We start from the raw sequence: 13124 nt of genomic DNA on the forward strand, positions 1-13124 counted from the left end.
TTGGGTGTAGTGATGGATGCAGACCTAAACTTAGAAAAACACATTAAGACAATAACAAAATCAGCTTACTATCACCTCAAGAATATATCAAGGATAAAAGATCTGATGTCTCAACAGGACCTGGAAAAACTAGTCCATGCATTCATCTTTAGTAGGCTTGACTACTGTAACAGCATCTTTACAGGTCTACCTAAAAAATCAATCAGACAACTACAGCTCATTCAGAACTCTGCTGCTCGAGTCCTCACTAAGACCAAAAAAGTGGACCACATCAGTTCAGCTCTGAGGTCTTTACACTGGCTGCCTGTCCATCAGAGGATAGACTTTAAAGTTCTAATGCTGGTCTATAAAGCTCTGAATGGTTTAGGACCAAAATACATCAGTGACCTCCTGACCCAGTATGACCCTTCCAGATCTCTCAGGTCATCTGGATCCGGTCTTTTATCAGTTCCCAGAGTCAGAACCAGACACGGAGAAGCTGCATTCAGCTTTTATGCTCCTTATATCTGGAACAAACTCCCAGAAAGCCTCAGATCAGCTGAAACACTCAGTTTATTTAAATCCAGGTTGAAGACTCACCTGTTCTCAGCTGCATTTGAATAAAGCACCAAATCCACACTTTTAAGCTTAAATTTCAAAACTAACATTTTAACTACTGATTTTATCTACTGTTCTGATTTTATCTGTTTTGATTTTATATACTGTTTTGTTTGTTTGTTTGTTAATTAGTTAGTTTGTTTTTTTGCTTGTTTTAATCAATTTTAAATCATGCTTTTTATTTGTTTTTGTTTCTAATGTCTCTGTAAAGCACTTTGAATCACCTTGTTGTTGAATTGTGCTATACAAATAAACTTGCCTTGCCTTGCCTTGCCTTGCCTTACCTCAGCTGTAGTGAGACACAGGACCTGGTCGTTCAGAGGAGGGGTGGTCTTCCTCGCCGCCACGTCGTTCTGCCTGTCGAATTTGTTCAGCGCATCTGGGAGGGAGCCGTCACTGTCACAGGCAGGTGATGTCGTCCTGTAGTTAGTCATGGCTTGTAAGCCCTGCCACATGCGCCGTGTGTCGCCGCTGTGCTTGAAGTGGTTGTGGATTCTCTGGCCTAACCCGCTTCGCCTCTCTGATGGCCCGAGAAAGTTCAGCCCTAGCTCTTATAAGTGCCACCTTATCTCCCGCTTTGAAGGCAGAGTCTCGGGTCCTCAGAAGTGCACGCACTTCCGCAGTAATCGTGAGATGATGGTCTTGGAGACAGTGACGTCATCGGTGCACTTGTTGATGTAGCTGGACACTGATGACGTGTACTCCTCCAAGTCAGTGAAGTCGCCGTAAGTTGCAGCCTCCCTAAACATGTTCCAGTCAGTGCTCTCGAAGCAGTCCTGAAGAGCAGAGATGGCTCCTGCTGGCCAGGTTTTCAACTGCTTCAGAACCGGTTTTGATCGCCTGACGAGTGGTCTGTATGCTGGAATTAGCATAACAGAGATGTGGTCTGAGTAGCCGAGGTGGGGGCGGGGCTCTGCCCGATATGCGCCGGGGATGTTTGTGTAAACAAGATTGATAGGTCTGTAGCTTGAACCTATCTGCTGGACCGTTGAGGACAATATAATTACACAGCAAAGCAAGACACGAGTAGGCAAAGTTCTTCATGTTTCTCGTGCACGGGAGATAACCGTACAGGCGCCGTTCCTTCGCTTGACCCCAGTTGCTCTCGTTCGTTCTCCCGTAACACTGCGCTTTTATTGAGGTTACATGTATATGCATAGGTTCATTAACATATGACGTCTACATACACACAAAGAGTACTTTGCCTGTGTGTGTGTGTGTGTGTGTGTGTGTGTGTGTGTGTGATTTGTGTGAGGTCAAGATGTGACCCTGTGAAGAGTCTAGCGGGTCCATCTGAACAAAAGGCTCTTATACTTAAACAGATATACGTGTGTTTGCTAAACCATATATCAGCAAGAGAAGATACGGCCTCTCCTAGGAGGTGTGTGATCTATGCCAGAACACTCTGGAGAGGAGTGAACGCACTCCCCTCTTCATGCTACACAGAGTTGTTACAGACCTCCTAGGATGAGACATTCTTTCAATCTACAAATGATTATACACCTCTAAGCATATATGGTTAAATATTTCTAAGCATAAATGACAATGAACAATACAAAACCTAACAAAGATCCAGCGTGCTTTCCCCTCTCGTTGCAAAGTCCACATACTGATGGAATCTAGGAAGCACTGACTTCAGATTTGCATGGTTGAAATCTCCAGCAACAATAAACAGTCCATCCGGGTGTGTATTTTGCAGTTCACTGATCTTTGTATACAGTTCCCATAGCACTTCATTAGCATTAGCGCTAGGTGGAATGTACACTCCGATAATGAAAACAGTGGTGAATTCCCGTGGTAAATAAAAAGGTCTGCATCTAACAGTCACAAACTCCACGAGCGATGAGCAATAACTAGAAACTAGCACAGATATTGTGACGATATCCATACATAGTGCAAAGTAAACACGCTACACACAAAAATGTAAACAATAAACAATGTAGCACCACTTTGGCTCCGGAGTGGCCGCTGCGTGCTATTGCCGCGCCGCCATCTTTGTGACAATGACCGGATAAAGAGTGATATGAACATATCTATAACTTACCGGAATGAAAATGTCTGGAACACACCAACAGATATTTGGAGATGGAAGAGAACTGGATATCAGCTCGTCTCACAGCTGCTATCCAGACTAGACACCTTCTTTTGGTAACATCCGATACATGAGCTGCCTCATGTTGCTTCCAGGTGGGGAAAGAATGAAAAGATAAACCATTTTCAACCTTATTCCCTTGCCGGTCGTGCGATCTAAGTTTACAACCGACCGCACAGCAAGTACGAACCATAGCTGGTGTTATCCGTGTACTTTTGCTCCTCTTTCGCTAGTGCTTTGTTTGGCCCAGAAACATGGCGCCTCAACCAAAAATCATGGCCACGCTCCCTCTCGTGACATCACGCTCCAAAAGCCCTATCCGGTTGTTCAGTCTGACGTCTGGGTCTAAACTCCACTGCAGGTCCATATATCAAACGATCACTATGGCATTACTGAGAGTTGAAAAACTCTCTAAAGTCTTTCATCTTTAATAAAATGATCAGCGTTCTGCACTACCAGGTGTAACAATTGAGTTTAACATCCAGGCATCCATGAAAACGGAATTTATGACATTTAACGGAGTTAGAAGTTAGCAGGAAGTTAGCTCGCTAGCTTCTATCTAAATACAATATAGCATGTCCTGACTGCGGGGTTTTGAAAACAAATTAAAACGTACAGCTCTGTTATCACTTCCAACATAAATGAAGACAGAAAACTAAACAGCAGTGACGTTTGTAGGGTTACTGAAGTTGGGCTAACTGGTATATAATGATGTGCTACGTGACTGCTAGCGACACAACTATGTTAGCATAATATAAACAAGCTAACTTTTTTTCCACTCGATAAAAGTTAACGTGAGTGTTCTCAGTGGTCAGAAACAAATGTAATCGCATGGCAGGATGCTGTAAAAGGACCAAACTTCAGCCAGGAGAACAACTGAGATAATCCATCCACAATACGAGGTTAGTCATTCATATACTGCTGCATGGGCTGGGCTGTAGTTACATCCTAAGGTTTTAAAAACTGAGCTTAAATAAATGATTAGTGGTAATAAAAGCCGAGGGAGGTCAACAGGGATCACTGACTGTTTTAGGAGCTTTTTGAGATCAAATAGAAGAAAATACATAACATTAAACATGTTAACAACACAAAAGCCATATTAAACGCAGACTACTTTAGACCCGGAAGTAGGATCTGTCGCGTCATCACTGAACAACCGGATTAGGCTAATTGTTGCGTCACTTCCGGTATTTCAGACAATCCCTTTCAATTTGTTGTAGGTTTTTTTAAATTTGTTGCGGGTTTTTGTAATTTGTTGTGGGTTTTTGTAATTTGTTGTGAGGTTTTTTAATTTGTTGTGGGTTTCTGTAATTTGTTGCGGGTTTTTGTAATTTGTTGTGGGGTTTTTTTAATTTGTTGCGGGTTTTTAATTTGTTGTGGTTTTTTAATTTGTTGCAATTTGCACTTCCCAGCCACCGTAACTTCAACATTGTTTATTAACAATTTTGCTCCGGCATCTTTTTTACAATTTCCAAATAACATAAATGTAGTTTTTTTTTCAAATTTAGTGATAACTTGTTCCTGTCAAACCATGTTTTCAGTTTAATCATTTCTTGTGTGACAATTTCCAAAAGCTGCTGTGAATTCTCTCCAGCACAAAAAATATTTGTATCATCTGCAAATAAAGTAAACTGTAATATATAATGAGGATTACAGTCAATGAGTTTAGTTTCTTTCTCTGCAGAATCTGTTATATCAGGAATTGTATCAGCCAAGTCTGGCCCAACACTTACAAAGAATTTATTGAACTCATTAACCACATCACTCATGTTACTAATATTTCTATCATTATTAGCGAAATACGAAGGATAATTTGACTGCCTAGAACCATTTTTAATGATGGTATTTAATGTTTTCCAAATCCCTTTAATATTATTTTTATTCATATTTATTAATTTCTCATAATATTCCTTTTTACATGACTGTAGGGGTCTCTGCAAGCATACAGGGCTCTGACAGGGTACAAGATGACAACTTTGGAATTCTACTAGAAACAGTCGATCATATTTGTTCGTCAAAGCTGAATCCAACACAAACTACGCTAAATTAGCGTTTTGAGGTAACAGCTACAATAAGCATAAAAGTTTTCGTACGGTTATCATTTGTTAACATGACGCTAATAATACATTTATTACAAACCTGAGCGTTTATCCACTGGTCATTCGACATGACGAATGACTTCTGAAGTCTTAATTCAGCTCAAGATGCTGATGTAAGTCCCAAAAAACTGAATTTTGGAACTGAAACTGAATTGTAGAACTGAAACTGAATGGTGAGAAGTAAATCTGAAATTATTCGAGAGCTAAATTTTTAAAGGATAAAATACGGTTTCAAAGGAAATTAATTCATTTTCAAAATATAAAATTCAATTTCAATTTAGTGATGATCATTTTCAGACCAATAAATTGAATTTCAAATTAGGATAATTCATATTCAGTTTTTAAAAGCATTTATTCAAGTTACAATTCAGATTCAATCTGAGCAATTCAAATTCAAATTTACCTTATTCGTATTCAGTTTCTGATGGCACAGATTTCTGCCCATACACATGGTGGACACGTCAAACAAACCTCCGTCAGACACAAGTCACTTTTCAGCCGTTCTAAAGTCTCACTTCAACGCTGGATGCAATTTATCTACAGGTGAGCTTAAACACTACAGAAAAAAAATAATGAAAAAGATTTTTGTAAGGATGTTTTTTTTCTCTCAAAATTTTCTCAGGGTCTGCGATTACGTCAAATTGACATGATAGTTGACACCATTGCAGGCAGTACAACAACAATTAGTAAAATGTCCAAAAAACATAAGGAGGGTATGTGTGGCTGCAGTTCAAAGATTGAGACATCGTACAGGTCAGCAGATTGGTGACCGAAGGGAGTTTATTGTGATTGATGAGAGTCACTTTCGTCACAAACGAAAGGTAAGTTTTTGTGACTGTAATTTAATATTACATCTATATATTTATCAACCTTTCATAGTATCATTTAGTCTTTTTTTTTTCCATTTTTTTGTTTCTGCATCAGTATGGGAGAGGAAAAATGGCTGGGGGATGGAAAAGAAGAAAGTGGATCTTTGGAATGCTGGGCATAAAACATCGAGGGAAAACGAGGCCTATCTTGCGACTTGTGGAGAAAAGATCTCGAAGACATCTTGTTCCTGTGATTACCCTTCATGTCCGGATTGGTTCCTCAGTGATAAGTGATGAATGGCGGGCCTATCGTGTACTCCCAAATTTAGGGTATGACTGTTAACCACAGCAGGTGGTATGTTGACCCTCGTACAGGTGCCCATACCCAACATCTGGAGAGAGCCTGGAGGTCTTACAAGGAGCAAATCTGGAGACTCAGGGGTAACAGAAATGATAGACTACTGTCAGAACACCTTACAGTTATTGAGTGGAACGAGTGGCTCACAAAAAAGCACAAAAATGGTACATTGGGGAGACTGATATATGGCATTTCCAAAAAATACAGATAATTCTGAATGTTGCTACTGCTTTTTTTTTTCTTTTTAAAAATGTTATTTGAAAACTTAATGTAAAGAGCTACAGGTCATATAGTTTGCATCCAGCTGTGTTCTGTATTACCTCAAATATTGCTGATAGTTTATGACAGTTTTTATTTGTGTATCAAAATTTGTGTGTCCAATCTGTAAGCATTGTTCTCATGTTTTTGTGATTGGCATCTTAAAAATACAGTGCGTTCTGGATCTACCCTGTGTGTTGTCATTTATTTTTTGTTACAATGTACTTTAAAAACGTTCACATCTATAAATAGGTTGTAAGGTATATATGGTCCCCACTTTAGATGGACTCACTCAAGATAGTTTAATAACAGATAGCAAATGGTTTGTAACTTCCTAAATAAGTTTATTAAGGTATTTATGGGTATTTATAGATAATCTATCGAAAAAGAAGTTGGTCGATAGTGAGTTACAGCTTTGGCAGCCTTTAAGTGACAGTTATAAATGTATTGTAAGACATCTGTTAAGATATAGCAGCTGACTGATGTAACCCTGATATTCAGTGTTTATAAAACATCTAGTATGAAACTACTATGTGTAGTACATGTAGAGTTTATAGTATTATGTAGGGTATGTTAACCATCTACTTACCTTTTACCAGAAATTTTGTATACCATTGAACATCCTGAGATGACTGGTTTGTAACTGATGCAGAGTAGCGTTTATAAATGATTAATCAATGAGTTTTAGAACATGAAAACATAATTAATAAAAAGTGTTGTACATTAGCTTATTAATCATGCATAAAGTGTTTAAAACAGTGCTTGAAAACTATTAACTGATTATGAGATATACTTTGTAGATGCTGTAGAGAGAATTAAGTAACCATTAACTAATACTTAACAGATGATTAACTAATGCTTAATAGTGTGCACTTATTATAATGTGTTAATCATAAAGGGTTACAATAATGTCCTAAATGTCATTACCCTTCATTTAGCTCGGCGTGTTGTGTCTTTTCACAGAAAATTATAATGTGTTTTTTTCAAACAGGAAAAAAAAAAGGTTAAACTTTTGGTGTTCACACTAACCTGCTATACTTTTCTTTGGATTGTCGGAAGAAGACAGAATACATGACAAAAACCCACAGAGTCACGTGAAGAGCATTCAGTCTTCATGCAGGAGAGTCCTCGGTCCCACAACCTTTTCGCTGAGAAGTGACAGTGCTAACCACTGCACCACAACGTAACACTACTTTAAAAAAAGTGGGAGGGATTTTTAGTTTTTTTTGTTTGTTTTCTTTGTCGCTGAATCATGGCTTTATTTTTCTCATTTGCTGCAAGATACAAATACAAATTTGCTTGCCTACGTATTTGGGGAAGCAATTGAGAAATAAACGTTATGTTTAAGACACAATACTATATGTAAGGAAGCTGCAGCTTATAAAGTGAATCATTTCTGCTCATTTCCAGCTCCGTGTGATTGTTAGTGGATTCCACCTGAGCAGCTGTGCATGACTCAGCTTCAAATAGTCCTCATTTACCTCATACTGGAATCTGATGCTGATCTTTAGTTCCTCCTTGTCATCATTTTAGCTTTCAACTTTCCTCTTATTGGCTCACAGTCAGAGCAGTGACCCTAAAACTCCAGTCACACAAGGGAAAAAAGTGCATGGAGATTGCAGCACAGCTAAAATTACTGCAGCCGTGTGCAATGAATTTGCAGTCCCTTTGCCTTTGAAATGACTGCTCCAAAGACGGGAACCAAGTCTGTGACAGTCAGCTGCCATCTTCAAAGTGACTTCAGTGGATCATGACTGCCATAAAACAGCAATAAGACAAAGCCAGTGTGCTATCAGCCTACGACTGAATGGGGTCAAGTTGGCAATTACACACAATCGACTTGCAATTAACTTTGATAAATCAGCAAAAATCGCAAATTTGTTGTTTACATACGCAGATATTTGCATTAATTAGTCCAGTCAGAACCTAGAACTGAAATGAAAATTATCCTCCAGAAATAGTTGACAAAGCAAAATGACATAGGTGCTCTGCAACCTTGTTTTAATATAGGAATATGATTAGAATACTATCTGTTGGTGATCAGTTGCACTGAATCACCCTATTTCAACGACATGGCACCGGTACACACTGACTGCAATTGACTGCAACATTCTGACAATCTGTCTGCATTTATAAATTAGACAGCAGTTAATTGCAGCTCTTGACTGAGAGTGATTGGAGTGAGTCACTGAATCATTCACTTTGCAATCAAAAGGCCGAGGGTGTTGGGTGGTCATCCTCTGGGAAACCAGCTGGCCACCATAGCTACTTGCAACCAGTCGCCAAATGAGGTGATCTATAAGTTATATAAGGTTCTCTGCCCTTACTGACTTCACACTGAGCAGAAACCAAGCACTTGCATGTACTCGACTAGATTACTCATGCACTGACTTCATTATTTAACTTTTTTATGAAATGAGCATCCACCATTGTAACAGTATGTTTTGGAGAATACAAGGACATGCATGCACTCCCTTAAGTTGTATACCTACTTTGCTAGTACTATATATGTGTTACAGGTGTCTTTTGCTGTGCAAAAGTAGCAATCACAGATTTCACACTTTTTTTAAGCTTGTGTAAAATCTCACACTTTGAGACACCTGAACCACAGTGAGACCATGTCCTGAGATGCAGTGACCTTCGAACGACGCAATGCAGAAGGCAGGTCTTTGCAGCCGTTTCTCCACTGAGTCTTTGACTAAGCCCCATTAAGCACTCACACACATAAGCATTCACACACTTATATCACTTCACTCCTGTCTGAACATTTGCTTCCTTTCCTTTTTCCTCCATCTCCTTACACGTTATTTTTCTCCACAGTTAACACCTATTCTTTCCCCTTGTGCCCTTCCACAGCTTGAATTCAGCTCATTTATGTCCCCTGTGATGAATGTGTCACACCAACAACACTTGAGTAGAAACACACTTACACACACCCTTGAGAAGGCACACAAACATATATATCTGCACACAATGTACCGCACAATGTATCTCAGTGTCAGCTAGCCACACTGTGATCTGATAAATGGCTTTCGGTGCAGGTGGTTTCTTTCATTAATACACTCTCACAAACCTAGCTTTATAGTACCCTACAGCCATCCAGCATATTACAAACAAAAAAGACAGAAGCTGGAAAGAGGGACAGAAGTAAAAAAGAAAAAATGGAACAGAATCAAAAGCGAGTTCCCCTTCGAGAACCTCAATGCCTCCTATAAACCAGCCTGTTATTTGGAATAAATTTTTCCTTTTATCCCAAAGTTAACACTTGATTTTTTTCATTGGCTGTATTGATTTCCCAGTGGGGAATATCTGTATTGAGTAATGTGTCACTTAAAATGATGCATGAAAGGATCATAGGTCCCCAGTTTGCCATATCACACCGTTACCCATTTGTTTTGCTCCTCTTGCAAATGAAAGTATTGGCATTTAGAATGAAACAGACCAAGTAATTTGTCAGCTGTTCCTTAGTGTTCATCACTCTGTTGTTTATCACCACAATTCAGGACGAGAGATGCAGCCGCAGAGAGAAAGTTTAAGGAATTAGTGTTTCATCATCAGCTGAAATAGGTGGCAGGAAACATATCAGACATACTATGAAGGGGTTGGTTGCTGATCATGCACAGCTGGAGATAAAGAGGTTTCTATAGAAGCACTTGCCAGCAATAATGTATCTATCCAGACTGCCAACTTTAGAAACAGAAGAAATTATCGCAAGTTACCCTGAAGTATGTATAAAGTGATGCGACATGAAACGTAACTACTAAGATGCAAATTTCTTATTTTTACCGGCTGACAGGATGTCTGTGGAGTTGGGGAAGAGCTTTCTGCCATTATTATAATGAATGTTATTCATAAACTCAAAGCATAACAATGATCATTTCAGAGAATTAGGCTATGGTCTTAAATGGGGGGGATCAATCCAAAGCAATGTGGTGACCAAACCAAAGCCAATGACATTCAGCAAGTTCAAATAACTCCAGGTTTAAAAAAAGCATGAAGTGGCTCCCAAGATAAACGTTTCTCAACTTCAAAGCAAGTGATTGAAATGAAAATCTAGGATTTGACCTGGTACCATTATCTAGGCTACCTCACTGCCAATTGTTAGCTTCAGTGTGACACATAACGAGTGCACTGTTACCTGAATGGATCCAGCTTTACTTGAAATTGACACGAGAGCTTTATATTTTAAATATGGCATGCATGTTGGATAGATGCCCTTGAATGCTATTGACTGGTGAAATAATAATTATTCAGAACGTTTATAAATCCTTTCAGTATAACTCAGTTTTCATATTTTTATATTATATAGAATAGAATAGAAATATAGAATAATCCTTTAGGGCAAATTTGGTTGTAATAGCAGCAAGAAAGACACCTATACAACAAACAGTACACAAGACATAGAACAGAAACATACACAATTTTTCTTACATATTTACATTAAGGACAATGGTTACTATAAACAGAGTACTGTACAGTTATTAAATTAAATAAAATTAACTACAGATGAGAGGCAAACCAGGTTGTAGTGCGAATCGGTTGATTAAATTATTGCAGTTACAGCACAGATGTAAATATCTATGATTGTTGGGAGCACTTTTGATTGTACAGTCTGACAGCTGCAGGGAGGAAGGACCTGCGGAAACGCTCCTTCATGCATCGAGGATGTAGCAGTCTGTCACTGAAGGAGCTCTGCAGTTCAGCAACATTTACATGCATGGGGTTGGAGGCTCTGTCCATCAGAGATGTTATTTTGGCCAGAGTCCTCCTGTCTCCCATCACCTGCACTGGGTCCAGGGTGCATCCCAGAACAGCGCTGGCCTTCCTTATGAGTTTATCCAACCTCTTCCTCTCAGCTGCCGATAAACTGCTGCTCCAACATACAACACTGTAAAAAAAATGATGCCACCACAGAGTCATAGAAAGTCTTTAAAAGCGCTCCCTGGACTCCAAATGGCCTCAGCCGCCCCAGCAAGTAGAGTCTGCTCTGACCCTTCCTGTAAAGAGCATCAGTGTTGTGGCTCCAGACCAGTTTATTATTCAGGTGAACACCCAGATACCTATACGAGTCCACTATCTCAATGTCCACTCCCTGGATGTTCACCGGTGTCAGTGTGGTAGGTCTGCATCTCTGGAAGTCCACCACCAACTCCTTGGTTTTCCCGGCGTTGATCAGCAGGTGGTTCTGCTGATACCAGTCCACAAAGTCCAGAGTCCACTGTCTGTACTCTGAGTTGTCCTCACCTGTGATGAGGTCAACTATGGCAGAGTCGTCAGAGAACTTCTGTAGGTGGCAGCGTGGGGAGTTGATGGACAAGTCTGCAGTGTAGAGGGTGAAGAGGAACGGTGCCAGTACAGTTCCCTGTGGGGCCCCCATACTGCAGACCAGCGTATCAGAGACACAGCCCTGTGTCCTCACATGGGCATTCTGTGAGGTAGTCCAGCATCCACTGGGACATGTGGTGGTCCACTCCCGATAGCTCCTGCTTGTCTCTCAGAAGTTGTGGCTGGTTGGTGTTTAAAGCACTGGAGAAATCAAAGAACATGATCCTCACAGTGCTGCCAGGCTTCTCCAGGTGAGTCAGAGCTCGGTGCTGGAGGTAGATGGTGGCGTCCTCCACCCCAATGCCAGGCTGGTAAGCAAACTGCAGCAGATCCAATGAAGACTTCACCAGAGGGTGCAGATGGTTTAGAACCAACCTTTCGAGGGTCTTCATCAGATGTGATGTCAGGGCTACTAGCCTGTAGCTGCTGAGGTCCTTGGGATGGGAGGTCTTTGGTACCAGTACCACACAGGAGGTCTTCCACAGCTGTGGTACTTTCCCCAGCGACAGGCTCAGGTTGAACAGATATCCTAGGATGCCACACAGTTCATCTGCGCAGTACCTCAGGAGCCTGGAGCTGACGCCATCTGGACCTGCAGCCTTCCGCACCTTGATCTTGCGAAGCTCGTTCCTCACTTGAAGTGCTGAGATAGAAAGAGTGGATTTTGGGGGGGGTGTATGTTGGAGTCCACAGAAGCCGGGGGTGGGTGTAATGATTGGGAGCTGGGAGGTGTGAAGCTGAGAGGTGTGAAGTCCTGAGATGAAGGAGATTGCAGCAGGGGGGACAAAGCTGGGGGAGGGGTGGGTGGTTGATCAAACCTATTAAAATATTTATTTAGGTCATTCACCCACCCCAAGTCTCCTGCAGCCTGGGGGGGTTGGTTTTTGTCCTGAGATTGTCTTCAGGCTGTTCCAAAACCCTCAGATGTTGTCCTGTTGCAGCTGCTCTTCCATCTTCCTCCTGTAGTTTTCCTTTCCTTGCCTTATCTTCCACTTCAGCTTCTTCTGGACAGCTCACAGCGACTGTTTGTCTCCAGATATAAAGACTCTCTTGTTCTCCTTGAGGAGAGCCTTAATTTCAGGATTTATCCATGGCTTGTTGTTAGAAAAATACCGTACCTTTATGCTGGGTACGGTGTTGTCCACACAGAAGTTCATGTAATCCGTAATGCAGGCTGTGATGCTGTTGAGGTGAGGTCATCCTCCAGGGGCTGCAGAGGTTGTCCCACACAGTAGAACGGAAACAGTCCCTCAGGGCCTCTTCAGTCTCTGCCGAACATTTCCTAACTGTGTGTTTCACAACTGGTTCTCTGTGTACTAGAGTTGACCTGTATGCCTCCTTGGTGTTGGCATACAATAATTCCAATCTTTTATTGTCTCTGGATGTGGCAGGTGACATACTCTGTGAAGGTGGGGAGAGTGGAGGACAGGGAGATGTGATTAAAGTCCCCAGAGATCAGGAAAAGGGCCTGAGGGTGCTGTGTTTGGAGTCTGCTGGTTACAGTGTGCAGGACCTCACAGGTTGCTGCAGCGTTAGCAGAGGGCGGAGCATACACAGATATCACAATCACGTATGTAAACTCACAC

At 40.9% G+C, this 13124-nt stretch overlaps 1 pseudogene; it reads left to right on the top strand.

The window, feature by feature from the left end:
* Positions 1-1029: 1029 nt before the first annotated feature.
* On the top strand, positions 1030-6166 carry LOC147302358 (uncharacterized; annotated as a pseudogene).
* Positions 6167-13124: the final 6958 nt, after the last annotated feature.

The sequence above is a fragment of the Aulonocara sp. 'chitande type north' Nkhata Bay genome, linkage group LG23 (genome assembly GCF_057382095.1).
Source record: "Aulonocara sp. 'chitande type north' Nkhata Bay isolate Kocher_YH1m ecotype deep benthic linkage group LG23, A_spYH_male_GT1.1, whole genome shotgun sequence".
NCBI classification, from domain to species: Eukaryota; Metazoa; Chordata; class Actinopteri; order Cichliformes; family Cichlidae; genus Aulonocara; species Aulonocara sp. 'chitande type north' Nkhata Bay.